Here is a 21335-nt window from a genome sequence, read left to right on the forward strand (position 1 = left end):
TATGACTTAAATTAGGAATTTAGAAGAATTGATCTTTTAGTTGACCCTTAATCTTAGCAGCAATTACTCGCTGTATTGTGCTTATCACCAGCAGTAAAAGCACCAGCTCTAAGGTAAATATGTTTATGCTACGTCAATTTGATTAAAGGCATCATTTATTAATCACAATAAAATTAAAAAGAAAATAAAATTAAGGTCGTAAATGGGCGGTCTTACTACTAAAAGCAACTGACTTCTTGATTCTTCCAGACAATCCAAACAAAAATATTTTTATACTGTTTTGTTTTTTATAAATTGTTGTCAGATTTTGCAATAATTACCCCAATAATATAAAATTACAGGCTAATAATAAGTGAAATGATGGTATGGTTTAAGCGTTACATATTCATTGGCATTTATAATAAAGAAAACTAATAAATTAAACTGAAACCATTTTAATCTGAATTCCTACCACGAAGAAATATTCCCATATTAAATAGTATAAATAGTTCTGTACATCTTTCCTCACATTATTTTCATCTTATATAGATAATTTTATAATATAATAAAGAATAATAAATAATTTTACTCACAGTTTTATCGTGTTTTAACTGATAGAAAGTATATACGAAAAAGAGACGCGCGCGCGACTGACATCAGTGCGCGGAGTGGCTTAGATTCCGACAAACTAGCGACGCTTCGACAGCATCAGAGTTAGTACATAGTGAGGAAAGTACACGCCTAGTGCAGCGTGACTTCAGTCTGACTTTAAGTTAGGTCGTCTATTCAAAATTTTCTGTTCTTTCCAAAGTAGACAAGCCTTTAAAGGTGTTTAATGAAAACACGCAGAAATGTGCCTAATGCCTATTCCGTCTGAGTACAACTGAGTGCACCACTACTATGTGGAACCATATGGAATTATTTCGGAACCAATTCGACCCAGGGTCCTTCATGAAAAGAGCGTACCTATTCGTAAAAGGCCGGCAACGCACTCGTGGTCCCTCTGGCATTGATAGTGTCCATGGACGGTCACTTACCATCGGGTGAGCCTCTTGTACGTTTACTATTTTAAAAAAATGTGTGCATGTAGTGTACACACCTAAACAGTGAAACTTTTTTATGACCTTATTTTTCGAAAAATGATCTACTATATGCAACTTTACAGAAATTGGTTAAATAAAGTAAAATTAGATAAAGTTTAACAAAAGGCTTTCATTATCATACACATGAATACAATTATTTCATTTTACCTTATTACTACTAAGATTATTACAGAATTTCATTAATTGTAATAGAATTATTACTATCATTATTATATTTATTATATGTTTTTGTTATTAATGGCTTCAAATCTCTTCGAATGAACCGTGGTGGAACAAGAAAAAGATGGCGCGTAACGGAAAGATGTGACGCGTAACCGAGAAATGTGACGGTATTTTTTTCCAACGCCGATAAAGAAGTTTCGCTTCAAAAACATAGTATATGCAGTTTCTACTTATATAAATGCTTTAAGCCATGGGCGCCCAAGGAAAGTCAATAGAAACTCAACATTAATAATTGTCAAATACATATATTCTAGCTAAAATAACAACTTGCTAAAGGTTTACTGTAGTATTATTGCTGCCCTAAGACGTAACTGGTTTCGTAGAAATATGTAGAAATCTTTTACTGTAGTAAAAACACAAAAAACAAAGTTTAATCTACATGTATGTGATATTATTATAGTTGGTTGATATTTAAGTACGCCGTTCAGGCTTTGTGTGCTAAATTTCCTCAGTGTTTGTCTTTGTCTACAAATATTTCGACTAGTGTAGTTTAAATGATCACTATTTTGATAAGTATATGTATAATCACATCTCCAACCTATGTATTTCAGGTCATGTTAATATGTAATTTACAAAAGTTAAAGTCGCTTTAATATCATTAAAATTCCCTTATTTTTTTTCTTGATCACCTTTTGTGTATGTGCAATAAATAATAGAATATTAATACCAATAGATATATAAATCATTATTTAATAAATAAATAAACGATACGGAAGCTAAAACATTTTTAATAAAAATTTCATAAACTCGACGTGAAGAAAATTTTAGTTTTTCTTCTACATTTCCATAATTTCTTGTCCATTTTCATACAATAAAGATCATACTCGATTGTTACATTTATATATTACGTGTTATTACATATTAACGGAACTAATTGCTGAATGATCAACAATAACTTTTGCAGTTATGTATCGTGAAAGTGTTATTCATTTATTATATAAATTCATTATTCATGTGTTGAAAGCGATATTCACTAAAAGACTTCAATTGTTGTTCTTTTTTTGCATGAAATTTTCCAGATACGTTAAATATATATTAATAATAGTAAAGCCCGTTTATTGCCAATATTTTTAGTATAATAATGTTCAACATACAGTTGATATTTATGTTTTATAATAATTAAAAAAAAAATTGTTACTTGTATCCTAAGGAATAATAAGAAGGAAGTTCATACCATTGACAGGAATCCCTTCACGGGTAAAGCCATCCAGCTGTTTCCAAATCTTCTTTAAACCTTTTTTTTAAGGCGACCAAGGCGAAGAAGCAAAAGATGCTTCCTTATAGCTGCCTTTAAAAACACCTTTAACTGTGTATCATGATATATACCCTAGCCATTGCCACTTCTGTTTTTTTTTTATTTGAACAATTGTAATTGGTTTTTATTGGTAAAGTCTAATTTTATTTCCTTAACAGTAGATGATCAGCGCTGTGTCCCTGCACGCGCCTTTAGAAGACCTAAGGCATTCCTTTTTTTTATAGAACAGGGATAAACGGGTAGGAGATTCTGATATCAAGCCCAAAGACACTCTCAATGCCAGAGGGTTCGCGAGTGCGTTGTGGGCCTTTTAAAAATTACTACACTAAGTCCGAGAAAATTCATCACGGTGATGTATTTTCAAAAAAAGTCGAACGCCACAGTCATAATTCGATAGCAATAGCTCAAGGAGAGAGACGCTTAAGCCAATACTGCCAAAATCTTGGCCATCACATGTATGATATCAAATAACAAATCAAATATATCTTTCACGTATATTACCAATAATATGATTGATTAGTGAAAACAGCCATTTTGTAATAGTCCTTGTTTACAAATATTTAGTTTGAATTACAACCTGTATTACATTAAGCGCAGGAAGTTTAGCCAATGCCTGTCTTCGCAATCCATTTTATATCCTATATGTACCTAATGTTTCAACAGTAATTTTTTAATACAGTTGCTCAAAAAGTGGCATTTTGCAGGGACGTATAGTGTTCGGGATGTGTATTACACACGAGTGTGTGTCTTTTTATATACCTTTTCCGCACTCGTGCGTTCTCTTTCCCAACTGTCAAAACAATGTCTATTAAAAAGAAAAAGCCAACTACGAAGTTTTTACTAAAAAAAACATAGAAGTTTTTTTATGATTCATGCAAGTATTTTTAATATCAATTTCAATATCAGATTTTGTGATTGGATGCAATGAGTTGGGTTAGGTTTCATTTCATTTCATATCAATAAAAAATTCTACTGAAGACTTGGCTGTATAGGCATAGTTCCCTTTGCCTACCCAGAATGGGTGAAGAAAAAAATGTGTGCTTATATTCTTTTAGGGTTGGTGCCATGTTCCAAAAAATGTTCTTGCGAGTTTAGTTATTTGTTGCACAAATGAGTAATTCTGACCATATTTTATTTGAATTGACACCACCTGAAGTCAGTATAAATGCACAAAATGCTTCGGAGAACATTTTACTGGAAAAGTAGCAATATATCTACATACGACGAATTTATTGCGTGGAGAGAAGAGAAAAAAGGCCAAAATTTTTATTAAAATGCTTAATTTTTTGCTAACCTTCGACTGCGCCTCTGCATCTCTTTGCAATGACAGACTTTTCGCACTTGTAATGAAATAAACTATAATATAGCAAGGCGTACATGCATTTGCAATTGAATAGTGGATAGGTTAAGGGAAAAAAGTTTAACAAGTCCCAAATAGATAGAAAGGCTTCCTGTTTTGTGTTTATCGTTTGATAGATTGCATTGTGATGGAAATAGGTCAATTTATATCTATTATAATGTTATAACTATACTATGCCTGCAAAATTATAAAATATACATAGTATGGCCCAAATATGACTATCCGTAAAAATAGAAGGTTTAAATAATTCTCGCGATTTTCTTTCACAGGTGCTTGTGAAAGTAGCATTAGTCTCATTTGCGAGATTAAATAATTTTGTACAAGTATGCAAGTCTTCCGTTAGATGTCACTTTTAAAAATTATGTTGGTTTGTTTAAGCTACTGGACAATAGATGGCGTATTGTTTGTACTAGTTTGTTTTTAAGTTATGAATACAAAAATAAAATGAATAATGCAAATTGTAAATGTACATGTTAAGTAAGTTAAAATACATATTATGGACGATGGCATTTTTATTTTGTTTAAATACATACATTATTTTATGATTGAACACGATTGACTACAGTGCCATCTATTATCATATATATACAATAGTATTGTTAAATTTAAATGCTATATTAAACGAATGTCAGAGGTACAAAATCTTTTTGTATAATATGAGAACGCTAAATCAATGTTAACATTGTTAGTTATGAGAGGAACGAAATAGAATAAAAATCGTTTAATGACAAAAAGCAAGCTTGCTGTACGCGGTAGCTCCTCGCGACATGTTACCATAAATCAGAAGGGGTGCACCCCACACCCCCTGTTAACAGAGACGGTCTTTATAACTTTGGAGCCTCGAAATAAACATTATTGATATATATAGAAAAGTAAAAGTGAAAATAGTAGTAATAGTTATTGATTAAAATAAATATATTCAGATAGTCATCAACCCGTAACATAAAAATACGTAAGTTACGGACTGATTTTTTCTTAACTGCTTCCTTAAGTCGCGTAATTTCTTGGTATATAAATAAAAAGTTATTACTGTATAAGGCGGAAGGTCGCGCCTCTTTTATAAATACAGGTTTCGATATTAAATGTTTTATATATAAAGCATTATGTTTAATATTTGTTTTTTTCTTTACCACGCTTATCAGGTAGACGTCCAAAGACAAAGATCAAAGTAAGTTTATTAGGAACGCATAACACTCATTATGCATAGTATAACTCAATATAATTGTTAGTGAGAGGCGAGAGGCCCTAAGGTTATATTCGGATCCTCTGCTGAAATGGAATGGTTTAGCGTGAACGTAATCTTTTTGTTGCTTTTTACGTTTTTATAACGTTACATTCGCCCTCACTAATCTGAACAGACCTTGTAAGCAAAACATGAATACTATAGCAAAAGATTTTATATATTATACATCGTACAGTATTGACAAAACATTATATAACCAAATACGACATAGGGCGAGGGTAAAACAAATTATGTTTCTATTCAATTTTTAGCAAGTAGCTCTCGAGTCATGCAACCCAAATTAATTGTATTTTTCCAATGACTTATTTTTCCAGGCGTCAAACTCAGGTCCAAGTAAAAGAGTAAGTACTACTAGTTGGTTTTAATTTATTTGTATACTTCAAATCTTATTATTCCTTAGAATATAGGTTTAAAATATCGACCAGCACTCGGTTTATTTGAAACATTAAGTTTGAATATTAACTAATGCGGGAAGTCATTAAAAAACTTTAAAATAAATAATTATAGAAAATTTCAGTGGCGTAAACATTCATTACGTATTTTTGATTTCAAATTGCTTCTTAATTTGTTACTTTATGTATCTAATGTATGAATGATATTACTAAGTAAACAGGCATTACAATATAATAAAAAGCTGATTCTCGTAAATATATTAGTTATTCTTCGAGCCCGGCAATAAGGGAAGGCATCATAATATTACTTAGGCAATCGACCCATTTAGAAGCCCCTACCATGAATTTGCGAACGAGTTTTATGATATACAAACCTTTTAATATACAATTTTAACGGTTTCAAGAAGATAATAAAAGTAAAGCCTCTCATTTTATAAAGTTTATATTTTATTTTGTTTCTGACCACTTAAAAACAAAAACATAACGCCTTATAGTCGTTCTTAATACTGATTGGTCGAATTGTGTCTTTCGCTTTTAAAATTTAAGTTCCACGTGCTTTTAATGTAGATTATGTTAGGATCATTATATATAACTGAACTGTGTTTAATAATGTTTACTACATTATTAAACACAACTTCGACGAACGCAACGTACGTTTTTTTATTTGTTAATAATTTAATACACGAGACATTGATTTACAGATAAATAAAGATACAATAGTACAATTTGTGAGGGTTTCTGAAAAACAAGGGTTTCTTTCATGACCCCAGGGAGAGCCCCTGCTCTACCCCACCCGGAGATACTGAGCTGAATTACTGAAAAGGTGATAGGTTTTAGGGACGCTGCGAAATAATTTTATTCAACAACAATTTTTTATGTTTATTTTATAGATTTTATTTCGTATTATTAAGATTATTACAGAATACATATGCTTCATAGATTTCAACACGTAATTTATAAATTAAAAAATTGTTTTTTGCTTTTAATAGTGCTCACGTTTGTTATTGTTTGACCGTATTTTACGTTGGAACATAGTTCATCCCGTTAATTAACGTTATGTTAAGGACCAAGCAATAAATAAGTCGTATATGTAAAACAATAGCGATATTAAACTGGTATTTATAAACGCCTTTTTTGCGTTAAACTTTTTCAATACGACGCGTCGTCGCGAGAGCCACACTCTGCCACCATTAACCACCGACACTTCACCGTTGCTATAAACTCACAAATCATGAAACTCGCTGTACTAGCTTTTAATAGAATTTAAACTCTATTCATACGGTACTAAAGTTCAAAGTTCAACTGAAGTAGGGCGCCGATCAACGGGAACAAAATGCTACAAACGACAAATTATTTTGAACCTTCGAGTCTCGCACGAGAAAACCTATTCTCAATTAATCGCACGGGAAAATTGTGAAACGAACAAAGAGAGCGGGAAACGAGGCCAACATTCGTTAATAATGTAATGTATATTTATTCGTCTACATTATTCTACCGAATACCGACGTTGGTTACTTTTAGTAGGCTTTTACATTAATTATTTTCTGAAAAGAGTTTATTAATTATTTCTTCTTAAGTAGCATTTAATACTTTGTTCTTGCAGAAAAGTACAGTTAAAATTCAAAGAATATATTTATTTACATACAAAAAACTGCATAAGTCTTTTTCTAATATTAAAAACAAAACAGTTTTTTTTAAATTTCTAACTGTAACTAATACAAATTTGTTATTTTTCTATAAAAATATATTTTGAAATAAATTCAGTCTAAAAAAATAGTACAATTACAAAATATTGTTGATGATTATTTATTTATTTTTTAATTCAGATTTTGCGGCCTAATTTATATAGAATCGGGCGTTCCGCATCTAATCAATACAGAGCTTTGGTGCGGCGGGAGTGTGGCGCTTTCGTGGAACTTCGTGTAAGATCGGGTGTAGTCGGTTGAAAGCACGGAGCCCTCGGCGACGGTCGGCCATACTCGCTTCAATCGTAATTCCATTTTCCGCCCGCCTTGGCAAATTGAAATGTCGTAACTCTTGGGGGAATATCGGCTTTCTGCCTGAGAAAAATATTTCGCTTAGGTTTTGTAACGACACTTGTGATATTATGGAATATTTCCAGTTCATCATACATCATACGGGTTTCCTTAATTTACTGTAATCGTGAATCTGCTCGCCACTTGCTCGCTTGTTGGGATGGAGGTGTGACCCCACTCACACTATGGTAACTCGCACTCGATGTGTACATTTGTAACTTTATTTTACGATCTCTTTGTATCAGTTAAGAGCGAGGATATGAAAATGTCTGGTTTTTTAATAAACAGTTATACCCACTCGGCTCTAAAGTTCGCTTACAAGCGGTTGTTTTAAATAATTAATAGACATTCGCAAACCTTGTTTAACTAGCATACTTATAAACTTTTTTGAACGATGATTAATTGTGAATACAGTTATAAAACGGTTATCATTGCCATTTAGGTCCGGAAATTGTCCCGGAAAAAATGTAGAGCCATTTCGGACGTAATATTAGTTAGAGGCCTAGTAGGTCAGATAAATTGAACCCTTGGTGGTGTTGTGTTCACACGTAAATAACATGTAGAGTGCCGGCAGGGTGGAGGGCGGATGACTCCCCGAGCTCGCAAACAAAAAAAAACCCTACAAACACATTCATGCAATATTTGACTCTAGCGCTTCAGGAATAGGGGCTTTTAATACACAATTCATCGGTAAATTAGTTTGCATTCCGTGACAGATAGTATCGAAGTCTGCGAATGGAAAATAGGTTTACATGCGAACTTCCACCTTACGACGTGGGAAAAAGGTAAATTGCACCGCGATTCATATTATAATGACATATTGTGCGAGTCGATTTCTTTAAATAGTTGATCAAAGTTTTGTCCCCATTTGATTTTGGAATTGACTTTCAATGTCATACTAGAATTATTCGTTTTTCTTAAAGTTAGTAGCTTTCTTTGGGAACAGTTTTGCCGGCACTTGCGAGCCTTCTGGCAATGTGAGTGTCTATTGGCGGCGGTATTACTTAACACGTGAGTCTCCTATCCGTTTGCCTGGTATTACATTAAAAAAAGGTTTTATTTTCACATATTAAAACTGAAATGTTCAGTATTGATTACATATATAAGACGCATATTATTATTCAATTCTAATATAATCATATTTAATGACTACAGTGACGATGGTGTATTTATCAATTAAAATCTCTTTCTCATTTTCCATTTTCAAAGAGAAATTTAAGATTTACTAAATCTTAGACCCATACTTTCCATTACAAGATGGTATAGTAACTTTTTGGGCCATCCCCGCAATCACTGGAGAGCGAGTTTGGGGTGGGTCGGGGAGCGGGAGGCCGAGGCCGGGTTTTGAATTAATAATGTTTATATCGGCCTGGCTTACGATCAATTTGATTATTTGTCTTGTACTTAATAATTATGATACATCACATGGAAATTTAGATAATTCAAATAAAGTTTTCAAAAAGATATGCGTTGAATATTTTTTGTTTTGATTTTGTCCGTAATGTTTATTAATTATATTTTTTACTGTCTATGTTTTCTGTATTTTATGGTCTAATACTTGAATTAACTTTTGTAACGAACTCAAAGGTAAAGTTATCTAGATAACTCGATTGACTTTTTATGATTTTTATTAAATTTATTTGACCATAATGTTGTGTGTAGTGTTAATGAATAATTACAGTCATTAAATTGCAATAAAAGTTATATTCTCTAAAAAAAATTATCGGTAAGGTAAGTTCATTAACCTTTACAAAAATAACATTCGTATGAAAAATGCTCATAACTATATGAATCGATACTTTAGTCTATCTCAGTAAAAATTCCACATCGGTGCATTGTCTAGACGACATTTGAATATAAACAGAGCAGGGAATAAAATCCTTCACAAAAAACTAAAGAGTGACGCTTTGAAAAATAATTAATTAATGTTCAACGATGAGAGATAATAAACTTGCATTAAGCGATACTTTGGGAAAATTCGGGAATGTTGGGCGGTGGGAGAGCTTGGGCGGGCGGCTTTAACCTTTCCTTAACTTCTGTGAGTGAAATTGAGTATGTATTTATATAGAGTGAGTTCTATAATCTATTTTGTCTGGGTTGCATCGTGTCTTGATACAATTCGTTATACCAATAAGATTATTATTCCACGTACTGTTAATAGAATGTTGTACCAACTCGTAATAAACACTTTAGTGCCTTCGTTTTTAGGTTTCCATCAAATATTCTTAATACATTTTATTACTTTATACAATAGAAATAATTTATTATTGTCTGTACCAAAAAAGACAAACAAAATTGTTTCTAGTACCGAACGAATGCTACGCTATACTTCCCACAACTGCCGCAGAGATGTTGCCACTCTATATAATTCCAAAATCGGCTTCATCTAATGTCTTCGTCGAACATCTGCGGATCCTTGATGACATAAGCCTACCTCGCTTCCATTGCTTCTTATATGTTTGAGCTCCATATAAGGCTTCCAACTAGTGCAGCGATGTAATATCAGCAACAACAAGTATCGTTCGCGCATCTGTTAGTTTTACATTAAGTATGACTGCGGAAAGGAAAGTTTTAGCTGCTTAGACTCTGAATACATGGGTACATAGACCTTTATAAGAGTAATTCATACCTAAAATCTACATTTGTAAAAGTCATATATGACGTGTTATACTTACGTATGCAAAAGTGCATTTGATACAATGTAAATTATTTATATGAAATACACGTATTATGCTGTACAATTATATTAGTACAAAACAGTGTTCAACGTTGATTAACAGAAACAAGGGGGGGGGGGGAAGCTGGAGCTTATGAAAGAAAACAATGATTGGGATGGTAAGCACAGCATGCCCGGACGCAGAACCTTTTCATAGGGCTGCTTCCTTGGGCATACCCGATTATAAGGAACAAGAAAAATTTCCTTACTTGAAGCTCGTTCGAAACTTATACTAATTAAGTATGTAAATAGAATGATCTTTTCAAATCAAAAGCCCGAAAAGACAACGAACAAAGTTTCTATTTCGTGAATAAATTATAATGATAAGGGCATGCTTTCGCAATATTGAAGGCGTTTTGATCATTAACTGGGTCCCGCCTCACCCACCCGCTCACTTTCAGGGAATTTTTCCGGGAATAAGGTTGCCAGAATGGAAAAATAGAGTAAAAAACCGTTTTAACGTCGAATAAAAAGTTGATTATTTAAGACGATTAACTACCCGGGTTAGCTGAAAACTAAACATTAAAGGAACTTTAATTAATTTAAATTAAATTTTGACGTCATGGGCCAATAATTTAGGACTTATATAATCTAACCTCTTGGCTGTAAACGCTTATACGAACTAAAAGAAATATATAATATTAAATATTGAACAAGCATCATTCCTCCTTATCACCTTCCTGTATTGTAAGAAACAACATTGAACTAATTTTCATATAACTAATGATTGTTAAGTCCCAGGCGAAGCATATGAAAGACGTTTTCTGATCTTTTTTACTTCGGAGTTTTTTTTACCTGCGACTTAAATTTGGAAATCTGGTGACCCTAACGGACGTAACAATTCTCCCCATCTTAGCCACGTTTACAAGAACACTTAAACTTCTTTCATCTTTGGTTTGTCAAATGCGAAAAGATTCTAAATTATTTGATAAAAGGGGTCTCACTTTCGTGTCGTCTCTTGTAATTTTTAATAAATGACTGCAGATATAGACGACGCGTTGGCCTAGTGGCCAGATCGTGCAAGTCTCACTAGAGGTCTTAGGTACGAAACTCGTCTGGGCTGCAATGGACTATCTATGTGTGCTACTCAATCGTAAGAAGAAAAACGCCATGCTGAAGACTCAAACAGTTAACGGAAGACTCAGAAGTCGCACTCTCTTGCCTATATAAAATGAAACAGACAAAAAAATCTGAAGCTCCACTGGTTTTTTTGTTAATATTCCGTGTTTTAATATAATATTAAAAATACGTAATGTAATTAGTGGCTTTCTACGCCAGTCGGACATGACCTACAAACACATGTAAGTTTAGTTGATGGTCGCCTTCATGGCCCTATGCGTATTATATTCTTGTATTGTATTGTACTAACGTTATAATACAAATATACTCTATGGGAATTTCTAATTATAAGAACGTTGTTTAAGTAGTCTGTGAGTACTCGATAGTTTAGTGTTTCTTAGTACAAATGCTGGTGAAACAAATGTTTCTATCATGTTGGCAGGTCTCAATAATTTATCAGTAACACGCAGAAATAGAGCTATCAGGTCGATTCAAAAGAAACACGGCATATAAACTTTTCAATAGAAATTACTTAATTTAAGAGGTTTGTTCAAAAACTGTAGTTGATAATCTCATAATGATTTGTAATAGGCTAAAAATTACAAAAACTAAGATGTTATAAATTGATGTTGTTCCCTTTGGAGTGGAGACAATTGGGCCGGGTTCAAGTGCAAAGTCGCTCATTTAAGATTTTAGATAGCGCCTGGCAGATTGTACCAGTGACTCCAGAACTGATGATTTTCTCGCTCAACAGATATGCCGCCATCATTAAAAGTACACTGCCACACACACTCACTCACACACAACTTTTTTAGTTTATTTTACAGATTTATGCATTTTTAATTATTATTATTACTGTTAAGAATATTGTAAATACTCTATAACAACAATAACTGCGTCTGCGTCTCATCACTTAAAGAGTTATTGGCGCTAAAAACACATCTTAGTATGGAGGCCAATCATAACATTTTCTTATTAATTAATAGATAGATAATTATCCGATTAGTTTTATAACTAACTATTGGCTACTATGTGTAACCTCAGCGAAAACTAACCGTTTGAAAATGGCACACAAGCCTATTGAAATACTTAACGAACTTTTTAAATGTCCGTTGAGTGAACTGACACTGACAGACTGAGGTTTGCTTTACGTCAGTTCATATAGTGGTAGAAATAGATTTATAATTTTTTAAATTATTTTTCTGTTAAATGTCGTTTTGATGTTCCTATCTGTATTGTATTTAATATAAGTACATGTAAAAACTCGTAACGTTTTTGCTCAAATAAATAAATCAATTCTTATTAATCTTCTTACGCGAATCAATGCACTCAGAATTTAATGGAATGTATATTGAAGGGTGTTCACATCTTCTGTTATTGTAATTTCTCCTTCAGATGACCACTTTCAGACTGAATCACAATAACTTACGAATATTTTGGATGCGGCAAAAACATTTTGTACTAAGTAATTTTAAGGTAAAAAAACAAAATGAGAAATCTTTTTTTCATGTATGGGTGTATGTAAAGTGAAAAGTTAAAAAAGAATATTATATACACACACGTAAAGTGTATGTATAGGCCTGTTTTGGGTATTGGTGTGTTTGTAGAGTAAACAAGAAACTATAACATTAATTTTCATACGCCGTGACACAGGTATGGCGATTTTTATTTAACCTTAGGGTTGTTAAGTTTGTGTCTTTCAATCAACGCCGAAATCCTGGTGTTTTTAAATATATAATCAAGGTCTAAGCAGGTGGATGGTGTATAACATCTAGGATTTAATAGCTGAAGGAAATCATTAAAAAGCTGTCTTCTGGTACAGAATCATCTTTTCTTCTACTTGTTCTATAAAATAGAATTAGCAATGAAACAGAAGAAATGTCAAGCCCCATTGCTAGGCTGTGGAACTTCATTTGACGAGGTTTACCATGCTCCCATTTAGTACATTATATATACATATGTAACTGGTACATTATATTTAAAAATAATTGTATGAGTAGTAAAAAATAAGTTAAAATATTTTAATATAAAAACATAGTGACGCACGCTGGGATCAATGTATTTTATGCACTGTAAACGAAATATGAATAAAATAATTTGATAAAATTTAATTGTATGGTTTGTACTCATTTAATAAGTATTTTGACACCTTAAAAGGTTGCGTCAAGGGTAAGAAAATAATTAAAAACATAAAAACATTTACGATGCGGAAAAATTATTAAAAATCTTAAATTTTTAAGGACTAATTAAATATGTATTAGGTAAAGTAATGGTGATTAGTATATAACTCGCTAACCTGGAGATACCTACAGAGTATAGTTCGCTGGCTCTGTGTTGTTAAGTTTAAAAAAGTCCAATAACTTCCAACACAGATAACCGATCCCGAAATTCTTGGGACACTGTACAAAATTTAACATTACGGTACAAAGGGCCGGTCTTTATAACTTCCATAGCGATCTGTTACTTTTGTTCATTAGATTTACTGATATATCAACGGTAACAGGCGACGTAATAGTAACTTTCCAGATGAGAACGTGAAAATACCAATTTATTAATAAATATTACTTTATAGGTTATAAATATAGCACAGCCCGAAAACAATTCGCGAAAAGAAAAATAAGGATCTTTTTTACTCAAGGAAGTGCTGTGAGGACTCAAAAAAATATTTTATTTAACAGTTTAATGATAATTCCATTAACTATTTACTAATCAATTTATACGTTGCGTGTGTTGGAATGTATAAGTGTGTGGGGTGTGTAAGAATGTCTGAGCGTTTTTATGTAATCTTAAAATACATAGATTTAAAATATGTGTATATATTGTTTTGAGCATAGTTTGTACCAAGAATATGAAACAGCTCAATACGTAACGTGTCCTGTGATCGGGCTAATTCAAGTTTATATATTAACATCATATTTTAAGTAATTCGGGGCAGTCAATATGATTGTTCGATAAGCGATACAGATTGATGTCAATAATCTGTAATTTTTTGATATTAAAATGTATTTTTGTAGCTCAATGTACTCTGTCTGGCGGGCGGAGGGTGTAAGTCGGTGCGCGACCTGTTACCAGCATAACTATACAATGTAGATGTTTGCGACCTCGTCCGATGTCAATTAAAAGTATTGACTGTATTGTTTAGACATAGAGTAGATTATTGCTTGTATAATTTTTGTCATTGAAGTACGGTAAGCTTTTAAGGTTATGATTTGTAGAACGGCCATTGTTGAAGATGTTTTAATAACTAAAATTAACCGCGAAAATGATTACTTCTTTACTTTGATCAATTCATTTAATTGAATAATAATAATCTAGTGGCGCTAGACTTGTATTAAAATTGCAGATGTTTCTTAAGCCATTTTTTTATAGACACGTAGCCTTCTGTAACTGACCCATGTCATCAATTTTTTTAATTGAAAATGCATTCTTACTATATTATCCTTCACCATACGAGCGTGTGTTAGATGCCATTTAACAGAAAGTTACGAGTATGTGCACAGCCAGGGATCGAAGCAACGACTACAGGGATGTCGCATGCTGCACCCACTAGGTCTACACTTTTCATTTGTATATAAAATTGTAATTAATTAGACATTATAAGTTTCGAATAGTATGTATTTATAAATAATTTCACTTTTTTTAATTGTTTGACATTTGCATGCACGTTTTTTTAATATAAAATAGTTTCTAAATTGTTCTAAATTCGTAACACACATAAACAATGTTTGCATAATCAGAATTTCTTTGTCGACGAAGCACCTTGGAGGAAGGCTAGCTAATTTGAAAAATACACAATTACAAAGCAACAAATACGAAAGAAACCTGATAAAAACATTTTTTCTCAAAACTTCCCAAGTACCTTTTTTGTTATTTTATAAACAAAAAGTATGTAAACAATTAAACGCCTTAATAATGCTGTTAAAAGTAATTTCTTAAGTGTTACGTGTTAGATTGCTGATTGTTATTATGTAGCAAACAATTTGTACAAATTACGTGAATAAAATATATCTCGTAGTAGCCGATTCAAAGGTAAAATAAAAAAAGGAATGGGGAGAAGTTAGTAAGTGTAAACAAAAAAGGGTTAGAAATACTTTTATTAGGAAAACGAAAAGGATAGACGACATAAGAAAGTGTCCTTTCGAAGTGAAGTGGAGTTGGACGGAACACCAAGAGGGGAAAGGAGGAAGTAAAGAGAGAAAAGTAAAAAAAGAAGTGGGAGTAACTGAGAAATGGAGTAAAACTATAAGAGTACCGAAAAAATGGAGAAAAAGGACAACAAGTACTGGGTAGAATGGTTGCAGGGAAGTTTTGGTCAAGAGTGGGGCGAGACAGGGCAGAAAGGAAGGGTCTGGAGGAGACCTTTGTCGGGATTGGCAGAAATACTTAAGTATGTATTAAATTGATTGTGTATAAGAACTTAGGAAATTGATAGAAAAATAGGCAATTTTGTTTTATTCCAGTCTATTACACCTAGTATTAGTCCGGCTATGTCAAAATTCAATCCATAAAGGAGTTCCACGTCCCCTTGAAGTTATGGTTAATATGACGCCTTAGCAAGATGTATTACTTCTTACGTAGATGACTCCCGGTCAAAAACGTTATGAATTTTATACTTCGCGCTTAGAGCAAAGCTGGCCAAGTGGTTTCGTGGGACTCTCAGAGGTCGTAGGTCCTTCGCTGTGCATGAATAGACTATGTGCGTCTTAACACTCGCTCGGACAAGGAAAATATCCTAAGAAAACCGGCTTTAGAAAAGTCGATGGTGACAGGCAAGAGTTGCATATTATAAAAAACCAATTATCACGACATTGACTAAATCCTTACAAGATAGTAGCGCCATTATTTTGAAAGTGCGCACTAAATTTTGACTATACCTTAAGTAACTGTTAGCTATTATTAAACGACTTTGAGTAGGACTATGAATATATGAGAAGAATTTAATATTAACAGTATCAACACAGATTACGTATTAAAACTAATTAAACACAGGTTAGTCAACTAATTGAGGCAGATCCATACAGATAACAGACTGTTAATAACTGAAGTTACGATTTGTGCACAGATTGATATGCATATGTATGGATGTGTGCGTGGGGTGGTTGCGCATATGTCTACAGGGTGGTGGTGGTGTGAGTGTGGGGATCGGAGTAACTGCTCAGGCTTGTAGCTCACTCGGTACATTTTATTGTAGCCTCTCTGGATACTACTGAGGTAGTGTTGTGTTGTTTTGTCGATGCTTCAAATGGTATATGAAAACAAACATTTTTGAGAGTACGTCTGCGATCTGCGAATAAAGTTTATTCAATAAATGAAATAAATAATAAATCGTTTATTTGTAACGCCAGTGGTACATTGAGATTTACTTATTAAAAAACCAACAATCAGCCGAATAAAAATAGGCATGATAATGTCGTAATAATAAGAATAATTAAATTATTTATAATTGTTGTCAAAATACTCTCCGCGCACTATACAGGAAAGTCGAGTATATTTCATACATAAAATTGTATATTATAAATGCATAGCGATACAGGATCACAGTATTACCCATGACCACTAATACACAGACTACAAGATGGAACGGGCTCACCGTACTGTATGCCGTACAGGTTTTAATCCATCTTTTGAATTAATATTATAAAGAAGCAAAATTTACATGCGTATCATAGAAGGATAACTCTCTCTCTTGCACTAGTCAGGGAACACGTTATATGTATGATTTTTTTTCTATATTTATAATTGTAAATATGAACATACCTACTTATAAATTCCAGGTCACTTTCTAGTGGTATCGATAAATGTCATACATCACTATCAGGTTAACTCTCCGTAGTTGGGGCGTTGCCTTAACTGCCCTCTGTGTGGCCAATAATTTTATTACAAGTTCATTAAGATACCCGCACCCGTTTTGATCGTAAATTCTAGATATTTTTGTATCTGACAACATTCGAAGAAATGACGTCAGACGAAACACAGCTCCACAGCTTGCGCTAAAACGATTTTTAATATGTTTATATAGACTATAGCTTTTGAGATATCTAGTCAAAAAGACATATTTAATGTGTATATTTAACGGCGTTCAAGTGAACAGTTCTTTGTTCATAATAGGCCACGAAACGCTTGCTTTGCACTAATAAAGGTTTTGTAAAAAGTATTTTTTATAAGTTACATTTTAACTTCACGACCGACTACGCCTCTAATATGAGAGTCTATCCACCAACTTCCATTTTGTTTCCTTTGGAGTACAGCATCTTGGGCTGTGGGGCTCAAGTGCACAGGCGCTAATTAAAGATTTAAGTTGGCTCTTGGGAGACACGACCAGTACCTAGAGCTGGTGCTTTCTTCGCTCATCGAATAAGTATCGAAATACAGCGAGGAAATGTTGCCAGCGTTAAAGGTACCAGGGACCAAACTTTTAAAATTTGTTTTAATTATCACTATGTAGGTTAAGAAAATGGTAAACACTGTATATTCAAAATAAAAATCTTATTTATTCTACATATTCAAAAATCCAATTTTACCATACAAATTTTCGATACTTTATATAATATTCACTATTAACGATAGCTATTAAACAAGACTATAACATCTTATATTATTCCTAACGAAAGTATTCTGTGTCAGTTGAGCCATGCACGAAGCGGACTAGCAAACTCTATACCAAAACTTAAAACTCTTAATTTGTATATATAACCCATCATTTTATTCTCAAAAGCACAAAAAGGAACATTACGCCTGCTTCTAGCGTGTATAATTACAAATTAAACATACAAGATTCACTAAAGAACTTTTAGCGGGCAATTAAAATTCGTAATAACTCTGAAGCAAAGTCAACGTAAGTTAAACAAAGCGGCAAAAATAATTAATCGCTGACACGCTCGCGCAGTAAAAATGTCGCACCGCGGGAATTAAGCGGCACGCAAAATTATTTAAACCTTAACGAAAAGTACAATGAATTTACAGCTACCTGAATAAATGATAACATCGCGGTGAATTTGATGTCAATATGTGTTAACACTAAGCTATTTAGTTCACGACTCGGACCCCTTTCCCGCCCAGCCCCCACACGCACACGACGAAAACGGCACCCCCTTGTAGCGACATCTGTGTGCCACTTACGAAGGCAAAGCAATTTTTCACAGGTTACATTTACACACACAGATGTAATGATATCAATGTGGGCGTCCCCACGAAAACTTTTGTAGTACAAAATTTGTTCGCTAGTTGTGTCTAGACATGCCATGCTTTTAAGTTAGAGGTGAATCTTGCGAGACTTATTGGGTGAACTTGAAACGAATAATTACTAAGTTTTAATCCCCGCTCGAAGTTATCGGAAAGGTTTTATATTGAAGTTAACTATTTTAATATTGGTGTTTCGCTTTAGTTTTGTAAACACTATAAGGATTTTAAATCTATTTTTATAATGTAGACGAATGTTTTAATAGCGCTTAAAAGCTCCTTAAATTTTTAATATAAATTGTAATGTTATATTATTTTTGAAAAAAATATTAATATTTAATTAGAAATAAAAAGTCAAAATTTGTAATTCCAAGTTCTTTGTTTCGGAGTGCTATGAACGCAAAATGGTAGAATACTTGTGTTCGCAAGTGCCGCGGGAAAATCATGGCAAGGGAATGCATTGAAAATGATTACGGAATGTGTCCGAGCGAGATAGAAATATTGCAGTCACATGCCGCTCAGCCTGCTAGACAGAGATCAAATATTGAAGATCCAACACGTTCAGAAAAGGGTTATATCGTTTCAGAGAAAAGCTGGAAAACGCACCATTTGTAGCCGCTATACGGTGGAAAGTCGGGCTTGAACTGTATTTTATACGACATATTGATACCCGAGGTGGAGGCAGTAGGAGGGGGTGTTGGCTCTCAACTGTGGCAGATAATCAATATCCGCTTGGCTTGTGGGCACTATAATAATATATGTTATTATAGTGCTGTTCCGTTCTCGCTTGGGGAATCTCCATTGAAGCCATCCCCTTCGCACCATTATCTAAAATGGACAGTGGCGTAGATTTGGTAAATGATAAGTGTGAGAAAGTATTTATCACGACAATGAAGTGATATGTAATTATATAACTTATTTGGTTCATGGATAGGGAAGAATTTAATTCTATAAACAATATCAAGGTTGTGGCCACGCGATGCGGGTTTTAGTTAAAGATTTGTGGGTTGGTTAATTTAATTATCTTTTATAGTCACTTGTACGTCATTGTACTTGATAAATATTTTTGAGCGCGTGTCATATCCTAAATTAATAGAACTTTTAGAAAAGAACAATTTATCGATGTTGCAATTAACGAAATTTTATTTAAGAGCAAGAACAAAAAAATTATATATTGTTGCTGTGTTTATATTATTTATAAATTGTTTTTGTGCACAGAATTTGTGTGATGAGGAGCATGATGTAATGGTAGCAGTAAGCATCTGCATTTGTATAAAACCTTGGCAATTTAAAAGAGCAAGGAGATTGTTGCCAGTTTTTCTTGACCGTTCTACGCATTTGATTTAATAACTGGCAGTTACTGTAAAATTCGAAACATTATTTGTTTCTCATTTTCATAAGAGTACATGACCTAAATAAATAAATGATATGTTGTTAACAAAAATAAAATTTAATTTTTCAACTAAAGGAGCACTGCGCCCACGCAACTAGACTTGTCCTTATGTGAATATTTTATTCCAATGGGCGTGTGATACTTTTTAGTTTAATAATTTAATTAGTATTCGAAAGGTATAGCGAAAATATTATTAATGTAAACGAATCAAAGCTAAGTAATTGGTTTGAAGCTATTGATATTACGTTGGACACAAATCACCCCTGTTATAACACAGCAAAGCGTTCCCAAATAATAATGGGAACATAATTCGATTGCCCCCCGTCTGTCGACGATTCACACAATATTTCTATAAATATCTAGATAAGACAAGGCTTGTTGTAGTATGAACGTAATGTATGCAATAAATGTCTTTCACAAGTGGTAGTAGGTACTAATTTGAAAATGACAAAATATATTTTATTCATATATATACTGTATTGTGTGTTGGAATGAAACTAGACGTCTTAAAAAAATCAAAGTGATTTATTCATATAGGTAATGAACACTTATGAACGTGAGTAAAAATTTATGATTCTAAATTCACAAATACTGACAGTTCTCAAATTTAAGGGCGTAGCACGGACGAGCAGAACTAGCAATAATCTCCGCCAATCTTTAAATCGCCATTTTTTTACGGGAATGACTCCTTTATAGTTTATTTGTAGAATGTGTATGGTATAGGCTACTATGGTCTTCTCAAAGTAAATTTTTTCTTACAATTATTGAGAGAGTTGGAAAGACTTAGCTATAACTGGTTAGAATTTCGGATACTATTTGAAAATTTGTAGTATCTTACATTTTTGTCTTGTCTGGACATCCATAGTAGTCTCACACTTCAGTCACACTTTGAAATATATATTTTTTTCTCTTCTTCTTTCTCTTCGAGTTTTGTTCGCCTAATATGAAGTTTGTTCTTCTATGAAGCTTGGTTTTCATTAGTATACAAATGAACTGTAAAGTAGTATTATTTATCAACATACGTTTTTAGGTGTGTATGTGTGTAGCCACCTAAATAAGGAGTGTGTAATAAATTAAAGATGATCCGAAGCTAATATTTTATTTCGCGCGGAAAGAACGATCGGTGCTACCAATTGTATGCTACACACTGTCGCTATACAATGTCTGTGGTTTACATAAATCCGTACAAAATTATAGAATAGTTTAGTTAGCCAGTTTGTTAGGTATTACGGATAAACAGTTTGTTTTATTTAAATTTATAATATGCCATATCTAGGAGCACTAATTCACGTTCTATTACGAAGCTGCAGATTATGTGCAATGTAAATAAATTAGAAAGTCTATCCATAATTTTAATTATGAGGGCGAAGGATTAGATAGACAATTTTCATTTATTGA

Source organism: Pieris brassicae, chromosome 1, assembly GCF_905147105.1.
Source record: "Pieris brassicae chromosome 1, ilPieBrab1.1, whole genome shotgun sequence".
NCBI classification, from domain to species: domain Eukaryota; kingdom Metazoa; phylum Arthropoda; class Insecta; order Lepidoptera; family Pieridae; genus Pieris; species Pieris brassicae.